The sequence below is a fragment of the Mercenaria mercenaria genome, unplaced genomic scaffold (genome assembly GCF_021730395.1).
Source record: "Mercenaria mercenaria strain notata unplaced genomic scaffold, MADL_Memer_1 contig_3321, whole genome shotgun sequence".
NCBI lineage: Eukaryota > Metazoa > Mollusca > Bivalvia > Venerida > Veneridae > Mercenaria > Mercenaria mercenaria.
The window spans coordinates 38,105-60,084 of NW_026461448.1; the positions used below are offsets into that span (position 1 = coordinate 38,105).

General features: G+C 34.7%; 1 protein-coding gene across 8 annotated transcripts in view; it reads right to left on the reverse strand.

Annotated features, from left to right (window-relative positions):
- The window catches only part of LOC128552949 (uncharacterized), a 57,940-nt gene extending 38,079 nt beyond the window's left edge, over positions 1–19,861 (reverse strand). For 3 of the 8 annotated variants that reach the window (XM_053534035.1, XM_053534036.1, XM_053534034.1), the window contains exon 1: positions 19,800–19,861. The gene's annotated coding sequence lies outside the window, so the exon portion shown is untranslated. Of the gene's footprint in view, positions 1–17,595; positions 17,919–19,799 lie in introns of those variants that run through there. The other 5 variants (XM_053534041.1, XM_053534038.1, XM_053534039.1 and 2 more) reach the window with 3 other exon arrangements.
- Between the last annotated feature and the right edge of the window lie 2,119 nt (positions 19,862–21,980).

Below are 21,980 nucleotides of genomic sequence, written 5' to 3' on the forward strand. Positions count from 1 at the left end.
TTCACCATCGTACTATCGCGTTTTCGCCAGCGTACCATCTCCTTCCGGTTAGAAATGTGTAGTTTCGTGCACTTGTATTTTTGTCAACAATAGATGAATGTATCTCAAATTTTTTGTGAGAAGAAATTTACCGTTCAGATTCTGCTGTTTAATTTGCAAAATGTTTTACAAAATGTTCAGTGCTCAGTTCATTAAAACTATGTAAAATCTTCAAGGCCACGTCCTTTGTATTTTATGTATGCATGAAAGTAAATAAAAAGTCACATGATATTATTCAAACTCAGCTTATTCTTAGTAGAGATTTTCAGCTTACTTCGACGCGTAATGCGGACCACGGACTACGGACTTACTATAGGGGTTTTCTCAAACTGAGGAAGTTATACATAACTGAACAGTTGCATATTTAGCATCCTGTTCTAATGCCGTAATACTGTTTTCATTTAAAATATCTGAGAAAAGACTATAATATTTATCAATATCCGTTTTATTGTATATGAATTACCAATATATTTTCTTAACAGTGTGTGGGCATTTTTAAACATTTTCACCCTTTTACCTTTTATATCGCTTTTTGATTAATGTATATTCAAATCTTTCGACTGCCGTATTTATGAACAAGAAGCTAGAAGATCTGTATCGCAAACTTCTTTTTTATTTGAAGTGCTTCAACTTATTTATATGCTTGTTTTCAATTTCGTGAGGTTCTAGCTAGTATTCGCCAGCAGTGAAAACGGCTGTTGATTCAACGATCAACATACCCTATAAACCAGAATTTGAACCAATGACCTTCTGGTGAGGAGAAAGACACTCTTCCCCTGCGCCGCAAGAGGTTCACCGACCCTTACGGTAGGGGATCACAACAACATATTTGGTATCAAAAATGTATATAGTGTATATGGAGCATGGGATTTCATATTATAGCACGCGTGACGCTGAAATGCTATTGTACGACACACAATTTTGAATATGTACGGTACGATGCGTGACATTGTAATGCATCGCGGTAAAAATATGCGCGTGGTATTATTATATTCTTAACCATTTCAAACCCTACAAATTCAGTTTTATACGATACTGAATTCATTCAGTATTCCCGGTCACCCTACCTTGATATACGTGATAGCTACATAATGAATTTTTAAACCAATATAGACCTTGAGTTTTCATGAGTTTAAATCTTTGTTCAAGTTCCCTGAAGACAAGTATCTACACATACCCATTTTATGCATGTGTTCGACTAAAAAGGCTTTGTAAATAATGATAAAAGGCTAGTCTCGACTTCAAAGCTTGTTGTATCAAATTACCACACAGAATTGCTCAAATGGCGTCATAGGAGTTGACTAATTCAAAAATATAATCTCGTTGACAATTCTATGCTTTACTGGCCATAAAATTTTTTTTGGAATATAATCGGAATTTTGACCTTGGACGCTTCTTAGGCCATTTCTTCACAAAACAACTTTCGGTCTCAGCTGGGTTTTAGATTGAAATGATGACAGCTAGTTTTGATGGTACTTAAAGATTAAATTCCAGTTGAGACTGCCAATCCATACTGAATAGCCACTTGAAAATAGTCATGAATTTAAATCTTAAATTTTAACATGCAATATTGATATCAATGACAATGTTTCATTATCAAACTCAGCTGAGACCCAAAATGTTTTGAAAACAGAAGCCCAGGAATTCAGTCTTGGCGTGATCTCAGTAATCAAGATCGAGCATGTCTTGATCATTTTTCAAAATCTGATATCAGATTATGTTAATATGAAGTGGATATTCTTTCTTTTTAATTTTCAAACATGAGAACTTCCCGTATGTTTTGACAGTGTTGAACTAAATCATTTAAGATATTCCATTAAACTTCTCGTGATTTTATGTAACATTCTACAGTTATCAAAATTAATGAAAAACAATGACTTTTTCTGTACAGAAGTCTACGAGAACACGTTATTTATACTATGCAATAAAAATTAAACGGACGTTTGTTTTATTCAAAATGTATCATTTGTTTCACAATAATATTTTGTACTGCTTTTTTCTTATGTTGTTGCTAGGAAATACAAGTGTAGGAACCGTATGGACGCACACAAATTAAACCCAAACTGTTTTTTTTATAGGAATCACCGTTAAAATCCACGTTTCAAGTTGACTTTTTTAATGCATGAACATATTAAGATGAAGTATTATCGTTGCACTGGGGATTCGAAGTCGTTAGCGTCGCGCAGAAGAAATGTCTCAATATCAAAACAAAATGTTAAAGCACAAGAGTAAAATGCGATAGAGTACCGGTATTAAACTGAATCTAGAGGCATCATACATGTAGACATTTAATAAGCCGACTCGTTTAAGTGTGACATGAACTAAAAATAATAGAGTATGACATCTGAAAATTGCGATTACGAGTGTTAAATTTAGCCTGTTTACTATCCATATATTTTTAAAGGTATGTATTGTATTAGCAGATAATTATATCACAATACACTAATTGAGAAGGCAGAAGTAATTACACATATAGGTAAAAGAAACATATATACCATATGTATCTTTTTTTTGTGAACCTTTAGATATTTTGAGAAAACCCCTACTGTAAGTACGCAGTCCACTGTCCGCAGTCCTCGTCGAAGTAAGTTGAAAATCTCTGTTAGGATGTAGAAGCTACAGAGTGCAATGTGAAAATGATATTGTATTAAGCCTGTATTTTACTGACACATATACTGTACCACTGCGTGTGACCACCGGAAGGCGATGGCACGATGTAGAAAACGCAATGGTACGAAGGTGATAATACGATAGCACAATGATGAAAACGCGATGGTACGATGCTACGATGGTGTAAACGCGATGGTACGATGATGAAAACGCGATATTACATCGACATTTTACCATCGTACCATCGCATCATTGCGATTTCATCACTGTGCAATCGCGTTTTCTACATCGTATCATCGTTGTTTCATAATCGTGCCATCGCACCATCGCGTTTTCGTGGTCGTACCATCGTACATTAGGATTCAATAAAATGTCACGATTGTCCAAACGGAATACCGTAGTAACGGTATTCGTATTATACCTTTTCGTCGGGAGTTATATCCCCATTTTTTTTTCAGTTTGCATTACATACTTTGTGTAAGATTGTTTTTCTCTGGTTTCTAATTTATTGTTTTGTTTTTTATTTTCTATAAAATTGGTAGTATCTATAAATCAATCAATCCTAAACTTATGGCCGGGCAATGCTTTTATTAATGTAAAGTGTAAAATTGTTATAAAACTTATAAAACTAACTCGTACAGGTTTAAAAATATCACAGGAAAGCTTAAAAAATTAGATCATATTAAAGGTGGCGCGTATTTAGACATAATTACGTGTCAATTGTGACATATAATTTTAGTGAACGTGTTAGAACTAGATTTACCAACTCGTTTTGTCTTCATTGAATTGTATTGAAGACAAAAATTAAAGACAAAATTTAACGGGTCTTGGAGTCGAACTCACGACGAAAAAGTATAATACGAATACCGTAACCGCTCTAGGCCAACGAGAAATCACTGACTGCATCGTAAACGTACTAAGTGTACTGACTTCATTTTATGTTATTGTTTTGTTTGTTTTTATTTCAAAATGTCACAATATTGTGCGATACCTATACGTCTACGCTCTATTGATAATCACGTGATGTTTGCAGACCGGAATTCCGTTTTTTTTATAAAGTTTAACCGGGAAACCCTTATCAGAAATTGTAGAAGAATGTTTTTATCTTAAATTCATTAGGAAAACAACGATTTTGAACAGAATTTGATGGAAAATACATTGTTAGAACATCGAATATGCAGCACATAGGTGAATATAGCAAACGTTTGATTTTTTTAAAATCTTTAAAATCTGACACCACGATGTGTGGGTTAGTCGCTTTAAGAATGATCGCAACACTTCACCCAAACCTGAAATAATTTCCAGTCATACAACATACAGTAAATTCATTTAAAAATGCTTCTAAACATGTATTCTAGAATCAAATATCTAATTAAAATATACCTATATTCCTTTTCTTCACACAAAATGTCATTTTCCCTTTCAAAACAGGAGAATATTTAAACCTAAATATGTAATATAAATTATCATTTTAATGTACAAAAATGAGTCATGCTTGTTTTACTTATTAGAAATCATTTCCCTCTAAACAGCTCCAGATCCTTGAACTCCGTTTAACATCGTGTAATGCATTCTACAGTACAGCTGGATGCCAATATTGAGTATAATACATTTGTATTGATACAAAATCCGAAGTATGATATATAAGTCGCATTATAATTCAATAAACATTCAAGGTAACAAGTTGCAAAACGATTTGCACTGAATTTTTCAACGTATTTGTTACTCTGTATGACATGGACTACAAAATGAGGCATGGAAACTCTAGCTGTATGGTACGTCAGTCTAAAGATATTAGTATATTAGATTTTATTGTTATTTACATAACTGTATTGTAAAACGATCAAAATATCTCGAGGCAAATTTATTCCAGGCATTTCATTGGCATGAGTATCGTTCAAATAAGGTGGTGAATAAATAAGTGAAATAAATTAAATGCTCAAATTGTCACACGTGTTAGGTATAAACATCATAAAAACACATATCCACAGACCTGTACGCCATTGACAAGAGCTATTTGTATTTTAACATTTAACATTGTTATTCTTCAAAATGTGCCACACACAACTCTTTGAGTTTCAGAAGAAACACGAGTAAAAAAACCCCAAGGACAAAAGTCACAGGAACAGCCACATTCAAAGAACGTAGCCATCTATAGAAAATTCTACATGGAAATATGTGTATGTGCAACTGTATACATGCACACAACGGCTTAGCACACGTACATAGTACGTAGTGCATGATATTATTTTTTTGAGATATCCGGAAGTGAAATTTTTTGACCTTGCATTTTACATTTGTTGACAATTGAAGGGATAAGTTCTTCCAATTACATTCCACCTTTTAGATATTTTCAACAAAAATAATATGTATGTTTCTCTTCTGGGGAACGCGACTGGGTCCGGAAATGATGTCATCAATATGGCAACCGATCACGAAAATAATACTGCTGAACAATATAATCAGTAAAACTGCTTATAATATCATGTCATTAAACAAGCCAATGTGATATTTCAAATGTTTATACTTTGTCAGAAAAAAATATTCAATTTATTTTAACAGTTTAATGTGTACCACACCCACTTAATTACAGTGCATTTTTACACGCCGCTTTTACCTCTGGATATTAATTATTTTCGACTTTCCTCATGGTGTCAAATTTGATATATAATTATAACCGTAAGCTACAAGAAATTAAACATATAATAAGGGAATATAAGTTACATATCTGCTTTTGATAAGTACCTAAAAGGAAGGGAAGTTGTCTATGCTTTAATTATAGGATTGTGTGCAAATTACATGTTTTGTTTGCAATTTTATCTTGATCTTTTTATTTTATTATATTCATTCAAACTTGACATCAACACTGAGAGTGTTTTACTTAATGCGACTTCAGCCCCGCAATAACAAAGCTATCTACACACAGTATTATTTATTATCCCTGCATTTAATAAGTTCTGAGTTTAACATGGGCTTTCCGCAATTACGCAACAGCTGAAAGTCTTATTTGCGCAAGGGAAACTAAAGGCACGTTATGTGAAACACAAAAGTGATGGGGTAAATAATTATATGTAAATCATGTGATCCTAAATTATATTATGTAGTTATTTAATATTATCATAATAGAATTCTGCTTAAGCTGTTGTAAGAGCTCGTGAAGGGTATTTGACCTGTTTAAATTTTAGTCAGACAAAGTCTTCTTATATTTTGAATAATTGAGTTCTATACTGTCAGGGGATTTTCTTAGAAGTTTTAAGTAACCATTTACGCATGTTCTCCATGCCGCTGTAGATAACAATACAGTACAACAACAGAACATTATTAAAGATCCGACGAATCAGAAAAGCAGAAATATATCAAAGCAGCTCAGTATCAGTGTGCTTTAAGAACTACCAATCATGGCGTCGTCCACCTATTTCGTTAGACACGATAAAAGAGGAAAATGTAGCATCCAGCTCAGTAGACAAAGGACTGAAACCAAAATATGCACAGTATCTGAAAGAAGCGGATCAGAACCGCGTGTAATAAAACATTTTATCATTTTACTAAATACATTTGGGAAAATTCTATTAAATTTGATAAATAACTACTGATTTGTTTTAAATTGCTATTAAACTTAAATCAAACATACACAAGTCTGAGCTGTGATAGTGACAGTTAGTAGAATATTCTTGTAGTTGATAATAGGGACAGTTCTGCAAGAGAACATATTGATAACGTTCATTGAGTTCTTGAAAGTCGCTCTTTCAAAGATGTATTGATGATTACAAAAACTTTTTTAAGGTGAACGAAAAGGTTTTTCTTGAACATCGCGGATACCGACAGACAACATAACCTACAAAGCTATTGTGCGACAATCCAGGTATCTAATAACTTACCTAGGCTGACATATTTCAAAAGATTGTATGGGGAATAGCCCCATCTAATTAGAGAAAAATTCTTAAATAGATTTGTGTACTTCAATCAATTTAAAATATAGAAATATGTCAATCCCAAGGGATGCAGTATTGTAGTCTTTGAATTGTTAGTATCAATAAATAAATGCATCTCCTCGGCATAAAATATATCAACTATTCGAGCAACAATTGATTGTCAGTATGTGAAAACACCATCAAGAATGCGTGAATTATCGTTAATATAGTAACCACACCTAACTGTTTATAACGTTTCTTAAACATACGAACCAATCTGCGACAAGCTATGCAGAACCAGTTCTCTAGGAATACTAATTACCTCTCGTAAAATTGCATTCCCTTACAGGATATCAATGGTGTTCAATGAAAATGATAGAGTTTTACAAACTGTCTAGCAGGTTAACATGGAAAATAATGTTAAGTAATTTTACAAGCAGAAAAGGCTTTAACTGAAATTAAATGCACAAACATTAATTTAAGCAGTTCCTTCGTCATTCATTAGATTATTCGGTAAAAAGGTATAAAGAGTAAAGAAATAATATAAAATGACTGAACAGCAAACCTTGTTATTGTTGGATTTTGAACTTTCTAGGATTTTGCAAGATTTTATACTGTCTGCGAATGTTTTTCCTAGAGTTTGTTGTATTTTATCTTTTCACATGGGGTTAAATAGCAGTTCCAGATGAAGTTATACGGTTAAATAAATTAGTATTGAAAGGGGCTAGATGTGATTGTATATGCAATAAAGGATGTTGATCATCTACGTGAATTTCAGGGGTGTGATAAGTGACCTAATCCTGTTCATTTGAAGGACTCACTGAGAAGGTTTTATTACTATCAAGTTATGTAAATCGTAAATTTACTGTAGGCGTTCAACGATGATGACATCATAGTTCACCTAGAATGCTGGACTAAAACTTACATAAAGAAAATGTCTGATGATTCCTTTAGGAGATGTCTTTAACTAACGTTTACGGGGAAGTATTATTAACTGGATTTAGCAATTTTAGAAGAAGAATCGGCACTATAAAAAAAGTTTACGTTTTAAAGCTGTTTCTGCATTAGAAACAACATTCTCAAGATTGCACCGTGTAACTTTTTTTCTATTAATTTTGCGTTCTGGCCACAGTGTCGGAAAATTAACCTGCTCTGACACACTCATACAGATAACAAGCGTTTATAGATATATATATAATCATGCTATTTTACTATGGAAGTGATAGATAATCAGACTATTTCTATTTGTAATCGAACATACTGCGTCACTTAACAGAAATTTGCTCACTTACTAACGTCATTTATCAGTTTCTGACATTCATGGAATTTTTTCATTTTAGCACAATGAATTCCATCTTTTTCATAAAAGTGTTTATCTGCTAGACTTTAACATTACCTTCACTAAATATATCGTTTTTACAATTATAACATATTTTTCAAGGTCGTTGTCACCTGTAACTATTCAGCAGTCAGACATTATCTGCCTTTCTTATTTTCGCTTTAGCCGTCATATTTATGACGTCATAAGGTATTCCAGCGGCCTTCCCGGAAAGAGATACATGGGAAATTACAATAACTCACGTCAATTTACAATGTGGTATAGGTCTCTATATTTCTCAATATTTTTCTCACGGCGGCCCATATCCCCACAAATCTCCGTGTACTAAAAGTAATCAAGCATTTAACTTATTACCCTGTATAATGTTATGACTAGGTAGTAGGAAAAGAGGTTAATAAGTTTAAACCAATATATCTCACCCCTTAAACTTTGACTGGATGTAGAGTTGAGATTAAACTTGTTGTTAACAAATCAATTATAATCTAAATGGTATGAAGCTGCTGGACATTCTTGAGAAAATAACGTTGTTGAAACAGAAAAGCATCACTGTAAAATATTTATTACAAATTTTTGAAGTGTATTATGTACGACATTTGCAGGTAAGTGTGATATGTAATGGTAATTGAGAGAGAGTATTATATGTAAACGATTTTTGGGTTATCTTTTAGACATAAGTTGCAATACCAACTCTTTGTAGACTGTGCATACTTTTATTTATTTCAGAAATGTATCTTTATTTAGTAATTTCTCTCATTTTAGTATAAAATACATGCCTGTGTTTAAAGTTTCTAGAGACCGAATGCCTTTACGTTTAACATATATGTCAGAGAGAGATAGAGAGAGAGATAGAGAGAGAGAGAGAGAGAGAGAGAGAGAGAGAGGGAGGGAGAGAGAGAGAGAGGCCTGTCCAGCTAATTTAGCCTGGTTCTTTGCAAATAAACAGTTTAGTTCTTAAACGTGCCCAATATGTAGAAGGATACATACAAAGCTGAGGTTCATGGGAAAAACCAGTACTGGCCTCTTTTTAAGTTGGAGACATTTATGGCATCTAAGGAAATTCCAGTGCCAGAACAGGGATTCGAACCCTGGACCTCTTGATTAACAGTCAAGCGGGTTACCACCAGACCACTGGAGCACAAAGTGTATGAAATCAAACTTGACCAATCGAGCGTTGTAACCCCTGGAATACGTCACATTTTCTGGGTAATCAAATTCATGGAAACTGGATAAATTAGCCTGATATGATTACATCGAAGGAAATGCGCATTTGCGTTTCTTTATATTTTGATACGGCGGCATTTGAATATCTACATAAGGCCAAGGAAAGTTAGTCACTAAAAAGATATTGTATTGTACAAAATGACTTGGGCTCGATTGAGAAAAGTCTTGTTCTACTTTTGCTTTCGGCAAATCATGCAAACTTTGTAAATGATACACACTGTGTCTATCAGTTGATTTACTGTTGATACTTGTAACTTGTTTGTGGGACTCTCTTGAAAGAATGAGTGTCCTTTTAGGAGAGTCGCGCGAGACATTAAATACATGTTATAATTGTCCTCTCGTTCTTTAACAATGCAACGTTTAAAACATCCATACCGTACCTCGGTTTAATGTTGCATAAAATATCAAAAACCCTAAACATTTACACGTGCAACTTATGCATGTATCATTATGTAGATAATGTAGTATACTCACAGCGCATGCGTATATTTTATACACACCCAGTTTGGAATGTTGCTTCAGTAGTTGTTAAGGCGCACTCATATAATAAACATATACTTATAGTAAGAATACTGTGTTGGTATTTCTTTACAATAAGACATGGTGTCAGAAAATTAACAATTTTAATACATCCGCATTTGTCAGGATTATTAACAATCATTGTGCATACAGTGCATATAGTGTATCGGATCTAAATAATGGATTTAACCGGTGTACCAACGCCTACAATGGACTGGGACAGTCCGGGTTTGTTGGAAACATTCAAAACCTTTAGAGGTCACGCGGAATTGATTTTCCAGGGTCCGTTAAAGGGGAAAGATGAACCAGTACAAATTACATACTTGCTCCTATGGATGGGACAAAAAGGAAGAGAAATTTATAAAACTTTAGTGTTGACAGCTGATCAGAAAAAATCAGTATATGCTACCGCCGACGCATTTGAAAAACACGTTCAGCCGAAATCAAACCCAGTATTTGCGCGGTTCAAGTTTAATAATGAAGTGCAAGGTGAAAATACCATGGAACAATTCATCACACGACTTAAGATACTTGCAAGTGGCTGTTCTTATGGCGAAGCCTACAAGGAAGATTTGATTAGAGATCGAATTGTGTTCGGTGTAAAGTCGTCCAAAATTAGAGAGAACCTTTCGACAGTAGGTGAGAAACTAACCTTGGCGAAAGCTGTTGAATATGCACAAGAGCAAATGAATAACATACAAAAATCGTCTTCTATTAACTTTGTACGTAAAACTACTCACAAAAAAGAGGAATCGAGAAAACGAGATATAAAGTGCAAAGGTGGGTCGCGGAAATTAACGGAAAACAAGCCCGATGTCGCGCACAAATCGTGCCAAAACTGTGGTCAATTCCATGGGGAAAAACAGTGTAGGGCGAAGGGAGTGCAATGCCGAAACTGTAAAAAATGGAATCACTACGCGAGGGTGTGCAGGAGTAAACGTGTCAATGAAGTGAGGGCTGATGATTCATCTGAGGATATTTACATTGAAACAGTAATTAGTGCTGTGGACAAGATGTTCAATCAGGCATTTGTGCATATTAAAACTGGACCTCTTGGGAAACAAATTTCTTTCAAGATAGACACTGGCGCACAGGTGAATATTTTACCTCATTTTGCATTGCAACAACTAGGTGTAAAAACCGCACTCTGTTCCTCTGTAACGAAGCTCACAGGTTATAATGGCAACCCTTTAGTATGTCTAGGTTCCATTACCCTGCAGTGTACCCATGAACCTTCTGCACAGGCCAAATATGTAGAATTTCATGTAGTAGACACCCAGTCACCACCCTTGTTTGGTTTCCAGACTTCCATAGATTTTGGCCTAGTTAAACTCGCACATGCTGTCACTTCCAATTATGTATCCTCCCCGCTTAAAAAAAACAACAGTACTGAATGAATATTCCCAGGTGTTTAAGGGCATTGACTCTATTCCAGGGCAATGTTCTATTTATCTGAAACATGATGCTAAACCTGTTGTTCATCCTTCACGTAGGATTCCTGTTGCGTTACGAGATAAATGCAAAAAGGTGCTAGATAAGATGGAGAAATTGGGGGTCATTACAAAAGTAAGTGAGCCTACTGAGTGGGTCAATTCAATGGTGGCAGTACAGAAAAAGTCAGGTGACTTGCGAATAGTACTTGATCCGGGTGACTTGAACAGAAACATTCAACGTCCTTATCATCCGACGAAAACACTGGATGCCATACTTCCCTAGCAAAACGGTGCTACATTATTTACAAAATTAGACGCTAGGTCAGGTTACTGGGCCATGCATTTGACAGAGAAGTCTTCCATGTTGACTACATTCAATACCATATTTGGGAGTACAGATATCTGAGGCTTCCAATGGGTATTGCGTCTGCCATGGATCTGTTCGAAAAGAAAATAGACGAAATATTTGAGGGTCTCCCAGAGGTAGCTGCCATAGTAGACGATATTTTAGTATATGGCAAAACAAGGGAGGAGCATGATGCGAATTTGTGAGCAGTGCTCCAAAGGTCACTAGAACAAGGTATACGCCCTAATCCAGATAAGCTTGAGGTTGGGCAGTCCCAGATTAATTATTTCGGTCATGTGATATCTAAACAAGGTCTTAGCCCAGATCCAGACAAGGTGTCTGCAATTCGAGAAATGCCTATCCCGGAAAACAGGTCACAACTCGAAACGGTACTTGGCATGAGTCAGTATCTCGCTAGATATGCACCTAGGCTATCTGAGGTCACTTTGCCCTTACGAGAATTATTGGCGAAAGATGTAGAATTTCTCTGGGGTGAATCACAGCAGCAGCTTATGATCAGATGATCGATATCATAACGCAAGCTCCTGTCCTTTCTTTCTATGACCTGGTCAAACCCTTAGAGTTGCAGACCGATGCAAGTAGGTTAGGACTTGGGACCACACTCCTTCAAGAAGGAAGACCTATAGGTTATGCCAGTAAAAGTCTTATGCCAAGCCAAATGAACTATGATATGATTGAGTTAGAGTGTCTTGGACTGGTATATGGCTTGAAGAAATTCCACCAGTGGGTGTATGGGGAAAAAGTCAAAGTAGTTACGGACCACTTACCATTGATAGCTATATGTAAGAAACCCTTATTTGCTGCACCTGTTAGGTTACAGCGGCTGCTCTTAAGCATTTCACAGTATAATATAGATGTCACTTATAGGCAGGAAACTCAGATTCCTTTACCCGATACTTTGTCTAGATTCCCGGTCAAGGATACAGATCCGTCCCTGACAGAAACTGTAGAAGTCCAAGTTAATATGGTCAAAAGAAGCTTACCGGTAAGTGACAGGAAATTACAAGAAGTCAAGGTCAATACTGACAGGGACGAACAACTTTTTTCTCTGAAGCAAGTCATTATTCAAGGTTGGCCTGATGAAAGAAATCATTGCAAGTCAGAACTGCTAGATTTCTGGAATTACAGGGATGAGCTTACCGTCATGGATGGGGTAATCATGAGGGTCACAAAGTTGTTATTCCTAAATCCCTAAGAGCAGAATTGTTGTCAAATCTACATTCTTCAAGTCATATGGGAATAGAGAAAACAATAAGTAGAGCAAGTGATATTGTTTTCTGGCCTAGATTCACCCAGGAAATTAGAGATCTCGTTCTGAAATGTCCTGTATGTTTGCAACACAGAGACTCAAAGCATAAAGAACCGCTCGTCTACACCCAGGTTCCAGAATACCCATGGCAGGTTGTTGGCACAGACCTATTTGAGTTCAATGGCAAAGACTTTTTGATAGTCGCTCACCATTATTCACATAACTTTGAGGTCAAAGAGCTGCCTAAGTAGGCTCAAGGGCATATTTGCTAGATTTGGCATACCAGAAATTGTAGTATCTGATAATGGGCCATGCTATGCATCTCATGAGTTTGCAAACTTTGCAAAGCTCTGGGATTTTACACACCAGACCACAAGTCCTTACCACAGCTCCGGTAATGGTTTTGCGGAAGCGTACGTGAAAATTTGCATGCGCATTTTCACAAAGGCCAGGGCATCAGGCACCGACCCAATGATAGGAATACAAGAATTTAGGGTTACAAAACTTAAAATAAGTTTTTCACCCAGTGAAATCATGTTCAAACGTCAAATTAGGTCAGTGTTGCCAGTTGCTAAGTCACAATTACTTCCCCGGTAAATCTCACGTAAGGTCATTCGTGAGAAATTGTCAGCAAACAAGGAAAGAGAGAAAGTGTATTATGATATGACAGCCAAGCATTTACCACCAGAAATAGGAGATTCGGCACGAATTCAGCAAGCAAATAAAAATTGGAGTCCGGCAGTAGTAGTGCAAAACATCATGATAGGTCATACTCTGTTAAAACATCTGACGGTAATACATATCGTCGCAATAGGAGGCATTTGTTACAAACCAATGAATCAAAAGAGTGCATACCTGATGTTGACATGCAAAATATGGAAAATAACAACCTTTCGGCGCCTCAAGAAAATTCTGACTGTATTTCACAATTCTCTGATAAAAGCAATAAAAGGTCAGATAGTGAAGCATGTGAAAAAACATATATGAGTAAATCTGGCAGAGCAGTTAAACCTCCGACAAGATTAAATGAAACAATGTAATATGATAACATCAGATAGCGGAACACGCGTGCTATGTAAACAGTGAACAGAGATAATTAAGTGTTGATAGCAAAAATATGCCATTCATGGAGAAACAGACTTTATGAAAGAAATTTTACGTTATAGTAAATTTGGAGTATTTTGATTTATTTTATTTTAGCTTTCAGAAATTGTATTCCTTGTTTTTTGCCAAAAGGGGAGATGTATCATTATGTAGATAATGTAGTATACTCACAGCCCATGCGTATATTTTATACACACCCAGCTTGGGATGTTGCTTCAGTAGTTGTTAAGGGGCACTCATAATAAACATATACTTATAGTAAGAATACTGTGTTGGTCATTCTATACAATAAGACAATGTATACATAACTATGTTATCTAATAGTGAAAAATGCATTAATAGCAGTTTAATTTTACACCAAGGTTTATTTAATGTTATGCACATTATGTAACGTATCATACATGTCACCATCGTATCTTATTTTTCAACGAAAACCCAAAACTTTTGAAGCGGAAAATTGTTATGAAAAGAAGGTAAAGTAATGCGCAATAGCCTCAAGTAGTAAGATAGACAAAGAATGAACATCCTAAATATTTTTATACAAGATTATAACAAATGATAGTACGTTTTATTTGATGAAAGACGATATGAGGAAAACTTCGAAGCGGCGGTTAAAGTTTATAAATTTGCAAAACCTGAAGCAATTAATTTTACATTAAACTTGTTTTTAAATTAATACTTACGTAGGTTTTAACAATATATTAAGGAATTCCAACCTAACGTCATGCTGTTTACAAAACACAAAACTGTAGCGAGACAGCTACTGAAGATCGGCTGTTCTACGTCAGTAACAAACGTAAACACCGATTGCGCATTAAATACAACATAAAGACAAAATATCTAGGATGCATGTAAAAAAAAATTTGTTCTATTGTTTTATTGCATATTCCTAAGCAAAGTGTCATTTTTTTTTCTTAAGGATGTCCTATAACACAACATCACACAGAGACAAAGAACAAATAAAGAATCGTCTTTGTATGCTTTTCTCCATTTCTACGATTTTTCTTTCTTCAAAACTTATTTCTTCACATTTTATGACACTTGAAACAGTTTGTTTAGATTTTATATTGTATCGAAAAGATTGACAGTATTTTTGGAGACATTATTTTTCACTGAAACATAAAATGAATATGTCGATCGTTATGTTATGTTTAAAACTGCAATGTCATGATTCACACCCAATTAGACGTCTGTTGTGATATTAGACAATCAAATCTTCATTTGGAACAACCTACATAAATAATGCAACATTAGAGCTAATTGGTTTTGTTTCAACGATTAACCAACATTGGATGTAACATGAAGAAGACGTTTAAACATACGAACAAAATTCAAAATCTCGGACAATATCTGTAAACAGGAACCAACGAATAATATGCAAAAAATAATAGGTAAGGGTAGATTTCTCGGAAGCACAGAACACCAAAAACACAGCCCCAGAGCCACGCATTTACATAGTAGGCCCACAACAAAAAGAAGCTGTAATGGAAAAATATTTCAGACGTGTTGCTTCAAACATCCAACATGTACATATTAATATAAGCTAAATATTGATAAAGGGGAAGGAAATGGTAAGGGGCGAAATGGGGTCGGGGGTGCACCTAAAAACTGTAAATCATATCGCGTTTAATCAGAATCATATAAAAGATGAAAGAGGATTTATCCAGAAATGGGAAACATACACTTCTATGCACCACTTGACTGCTAAAGACAGGTCTGCGGGAACTTCTCGAAAATATATGTTTCTAGACCTGATACATTTGCAATTATAACAATCCTATTATCAATATAATTTTTAAGAAATGTAAAACGAGTAAACAAAAGTGTAGGCCGAGTAAATCGAAGACTAAAATTATCAAGGTATCATAACTCCGCTAAACAACAGTCAATTTCACATGCACGACGTGATCTGCTACATACCACACAAATCCCCACTTAACGGTATACATAGGTTAACATTTGAAATACTTCAACTTCAGTTTGAATTTATGATAATGAATAATAAGTTTTGATTGTTTTCATAATTATTTTAATGAAATAGACTAGACTAGTTCTGAGCTTTTGTCGTTTATCTTTATATCTGTAAATAAGGAATTTGTGGACAATAATAACTCCGTGCTCGAATGGCTAAGGCCACTGATTTCAAATCATTTGACCCTCACCGATGTGGGTTAGAGCCTTACTTGGGGCGTAGAATTCTTCACGTGAGACCGCCATCCAGCTGGGTTACGGACGTTTTTTTTTATTCTACCCAGGTACCCGCCAGTTAGGAAATAATGTCCGGAGGGATACCTTGGGATCTTCATCCACCATAAAGAGCTAGAAGGTCACCACATGACCAATAATTATGTCCGTGAGACGTTAAACCCAACAATAACAGCAACAACAAATAGTAATGAAAAATAATAATATACTTCCGGACATGTTCACTTTACAATGTTGTAATATAACACGCATCGCATCTTATCATCCGTCTTCAACCAGTGGTCCACTATTTTTCTTGCTTAATGTATTGTACAAATTAAAGAATAAATAAAACGAAACGAAATACTTCCTTTGTAGCACTTTTTCAAAAAGTAGCGTATCTAAACAAAGAGCGGGAAATTAACGTCCGTAAACAGAAAAGACTGACAAGCCATTTTCGCATGCAAAGTAGGCGGCTCTACGGCAGTAGTTGTTTCATAGATATTTTATGATTAAAATATGTTTTGTTTGAATTTACATTTAATTGACAAAAAATGATATTTTTTAGTCAAATTCAAAATGGATGTTCCACATGAAACAATGAGATCAACTGCACTGTTATCGTTTCTACTTGTGTAGCTTGCATGTGTCCGTCTGTTCTAATATATTACGGTATTTTACCTAGATACATCAAATATCACAGATTTGTTATGCAGCATGTTAAGCTGTTTTTAGGTATTTTAGGGGGAGGGGGGAAGGGGAATTCGCTCAGCCAGACTTATTACCCTTAATTTTAGTTAAAATATGCATTAAGGATCGAAATGTTTGTGTCGCACGTATCTCAAAAGTAGTTGACCTTAATTAATATGTTGTTCAATGCGTGAAGTTACGCACCTGGAGTTCCAGTTTGGAATAAAGAATCAAATATTTTCTTTTCAATTTTCAATGATATTTTGTAGTATTCATAATACCTCCACATCTCTCTCCTGACTCACAGTTCAACCAAATGTAGTATTTAAGACAACACACAAAATTCTCTACAAATTACATAATACAATAATTACGCATAACATGGTGTTACGCTTCCTGTATCACTTTAAAAGTTTGGTTTTAGATTTAATGTCAAATTATCATGTAGAACAATCTACCTTACAAAATGCAAAACTAGATCTCACAGAAGTATGTTTCTTAAGTTTAAACAAAACTTGGATATTGCAGTAAAGAGTTTACCCTTAATACATAGATAAGAAAATAAATTCTCAGAAATTCAAAACATTGGCTAATATCCGTCAACGAGAACCAACAAATAAAGTGTTAAACTTTACCTTACAGTTACAAGTTCTATTAATTTAAAAGTTGAATCAGAATCATATTGTTACATGACCAGTTATGTATTTATTTTTGTATCGGTATTAAGTAGTCTATGTGTTGTTCTTAATATGTATTTCCTATGTTAACTCCCTGAGGCCGATATCGTAATATATCTGCTGCGGCGAGATAAGAATTACCACCTAACGTCGAAGAACATTTTCTGATCTTATTACAATCTCACTCGCATGCAGTCAATTGAAATCATGCAGGGAATCATTGGTGATTAAAATAAATTAAAATAAACTTACAAAATCTTCGAAGTTTCAAAAAATATTTTTATATCCTATTTCAATATTTTCACTTCGAAGTATTCACAATTTTAACGAACCTACTGCGTTGAAAATATTTGAACGTTTCTGGTTCGCTTACTTTTTCACATGTAAAGACATTGAACTCCTTTGAATAGAAATACAATATTTACAAAGACTATTTACAAAAGCATACTGAAAACTGACACCCATTTTTGTGTGAATATCGATCATGCCTTTGTTTAATTTTGATGTATACATGTACACAAACGTTTTGTGACACGCGATGAGACAGATAAGTTGTAATATATACATTTACCTTTGAAAGATTATTAAATTTACAATCATATGTTTATGTAGTCACGTTGTTTTTGTATTTTATAAAATATGTTTTGTTGTGTTCATGTTTTTCAGTTTGTATCGTATTCGTTGTAAGTGTACGAATATTTCAGCCTTCTAAAACTTAACATTTTCCGACCATTTATTTAACTGATAATGGAATTTCATCGTCTGAATCATCAGCGGACGGAACTGATATGTCAGAAGCTGTATTATAATGAATATTTTCTTTATTTTAAGAAAGATTTTTGGCAGACGACATTATTTTACTCCTTTGAAATACGTACAGTATGAACGAAACACAGTGGCTTTCGTCTTTACATGGCCGCATAATGGCAAACAGTTATTTTAACAAGGGAACTAATTAGCACTAATTATAACATCTAAGAAATAATACCCAGTATGCAAAATAATTTTGCTTTTGCCAAGATTATCAAAAATTAACAGGTACATGTCACAATCAGCATGATCTCGGTGCCGCGCCTATACTCGTCAATCGCCGTCCTGGGGAGTCCTGATAACGCGCGTATAGTCGGATATCGACGCTACTGGGGTAGAAAATGTAACGCCTATAGTCGCATTTCGGCCTCAGGGAGTTAATTGCCTAACGCCCCGTATTTCAATATCCCTACATTTTCTAGGGATAGGACATATATAATCATTTATCCGTCCTATTCATTCATGACTAAACGTGGTGTCGGGCCTAAAACGCATTTAAATTTCTAACATTTTTACAGGTAGTTGTTCCTTTTCTTCGGTAACATTAGTAAATATAATATTAAGAAAAGGCTTTTTTCTAATTCTTGTCTTACGACAGTCTTATAAGAGTACTTTGCGTGTATTTACAAAACTCAAGACCCACCTATTTGTAGCCATCAAATCCAGAGAGTAAGAACCCACGCCAGTCTGCTAAAGGAAAGTCGACCGGGACTTCTCGAACGTGTTTGCAACTACACCCCTTCACTATTCTTACTAAAATATGAATTAAACAAAACCAGGAACTAAAACTTAGCTCGATATGATAACTCGGCTAAAAGTAGTCTTACCTAATATCGGGATAGTTAGCGCTACTGCATCAACTACATACCAAAGTATGTTTTCTTACATAGCTTTAACAAAATTTGATGAAAGACGTTGGAAAAGCAAGCTTAGCCTTACTTAACTCCAAATCTGTCGTCATATAAATTCCGTAATTTGGCTCAACTTGATATGGTAATGTCAAAATATTCAGAAGAAATCAGAGACAAATCCTTTACTTGTACTTAAGTTAAAATCTCGTAACAGTTATTAATGCAAGCCGAATTTGAATGAGTTTACTGCCTTTGCAGTCTTACAACTTTCTTCAGTAAAATAAGTCCTAGTACGTTACAACACACTTCCATAAGCAAATAATATTAAAATATATATGTAACACGTGTGATATATTTATTTATTTTTTATGACGATGACAGCAGGATCGTTTTTAAATTTCTAAAACTCTGTCTAATGTCACTTTTATGACATTTGACAGATTTGCTAATGTTGATATAACTCATGGCCCAATCCATTTGTATATGTTACTTTTGTGTTCATATTATTGTTTATATGTCTAATAACAAATACAATAAAATACTGTTAAACTAAACTGTACTATGACATTAATGTAAGATCCATTGATTAAAATTAAGCAAAATGACAATTTCGAAGCTTTTTTCAGTTTAATCAAGAAATTTAGACAATTTAAATAGATTCTATTACCATCGTTGGTGTTCTTTACACTAACATATACTATCAATATGTATATAGCAGTAGAAGTTGAAATTGTAAAACACAGAAAGTATCAAATCTTATCTAAGTTTGTAAAAAAGAAAAATTGTATCACTTACCAATAGTTTTTGCTTCAGGAGTGTTTTATTCCAAACATTTAGAGCTCTTATCACACAGTACGCAACTTCCTTAAATTACACACTTTACGTTTACTGCTGAATTGTTAAACTCACCAATCGGCGCACATTTACGCGATAGTCAAACCTCTTTTCTGAAATATTGACACTTTGTTGCAAACAGGTACAACCAATGAAATTTAATAGTTTACATTATATTTTACATTTTAGAACAGTTTTAAAAGCTATTGAAAACAAAACAAAAGATTTTACATGCGCAAAGTGTAACCTCTTCTGTTTTCATTCGATGCGGTTGTTCTAATATTTACGTTCTAGGAGGCTGTGTATGGGCCGCGGAGTGGTTACGGTAGCTCACATCGAATCACTTGCAGGTCATCGCTGTGGGTTCGAAACTAAACCTGGCTAAGGGTGTAGAATTCATTCATGTAGAAAGCCATCGAATTTGCTCACGTAATGTCTGTGGCTCTATTCAAGCCTACCTGGGCATTGAATTATGCCACAATTAAAAGCTAGAAAATTACCATATGACCTAACTTTCTATTGGTATTACGATAACTGTACTAAGAAACCAGAATCATTCTCACACGAAGAAAAGTTAATGTGTTATCAGGTCTGATAGAACAGTTAAAAGAACAAAAGTGATTAAGGTAGTCCTGCATATTTTTATTAAACAATTTTTATTGTATTCGATGTAAATTTAGCAAGTTTTTAAAGAAAACTCACTTTGCTTATTCCATACCATCATTTTGAATTGTTATAAATATAAACCTATCCATTGTCAAAATACACCTTAAGAAAGACAACAGTGCTGACTGTTGTCATTGTGCTCATGCCATTGCAGAATACTCGTTCATAGTCTTATACAACTTATATATTTTTTCTGCGGAAATTCCATTCCTTGTATAAGCTCTCTAGAACGTTTATATTTTTTTTACCAGAATATAGACTATTTCACCGAGTTTAGGTGCGGATGGATATATCTGGCTCAATTGTAACTGTGAGTTCCCGTCAATATGTAACTCAAGGTCCGGATACTCTCATCCGCACATATTAACTGTAACATGAAATAAAAAATTCCCACCCGTGTAATCATACATCGTTTTCACAAGTCAGTCTTCATCTGCTAATGTTGAAGCTCCGGCCCATCTTTTCTTTTGGTGCAGATTACACTCATTATGACAATTTATCAATAATTTATTTTTTTTATTTAGAAATATTGCAAAATGTAAATTGAAGTTACGACATGGTTAATATGTAGAAATCAAATTTAATTTAGTTTAGGAATGATCATTGAATAGATATTATTGAATAATATAATATTAATAATTATTTCATAACTCATAACTTAAGATCACACATTTCAAACTATCCCCGTTCTTTTAAATTTGAATTTTAGTCCTGTGTAAACATGCGGGACTTAAGGCCTCCCTGCCACTACGTCTATCAAGAAAATGCAAACAAAATTACTCGAGATATCCTCACGAAACGTAGTATGTAGTAAGTGGGCAAAAAGGAATTATGTCTGTTACTTTGTTTAGCACGTCATTTGTTTCATTTACAATTTATATGGCAATGAACATAGTAACACATCATTGCAATAGAACATCTGTAGCTTCTCAATTATTTAAGCGTTATCTAGTCGAGAATTTCTGCCGACCAATACGCGTTCTCTTTCTGAAACTTAAAGCAGTAATGTATATTACAACAGCGATTATTATCAAGTTTTGAAATATTTGTAAAATCTGTAAGCATACATTCAAAAGATAAAATAAAAGGGTAGAGTTCCCAGAAGCACAGAGCAACCCAAACACAGCCATAGAGTCATCGCAAAGTAGGCCCACAACAAAAATAAGCTGTAATGGAAAAATATTGTAGACGGGTTGCTTCAAAAATCCAACAAGTACTTTATAAATATAGGCAAGATACAGAAAATGGGGCTGGGGTGGTAAGGGGTAGATAATAGGGTCAGATGTAATGGGAACGTGAGTAGGGATGAATATTCAAAAGGGAATGGCATGTTCCTTAAACGCAGTTTTCCTACAACGTCGCAGACACGCACGTACAAAAACACATACACACACAAACACTAAAGCACGCACGCACGCACGAGCGACGCGCGTACACACACGCACGCACTCACGCACGCATGCGCGCATACACACA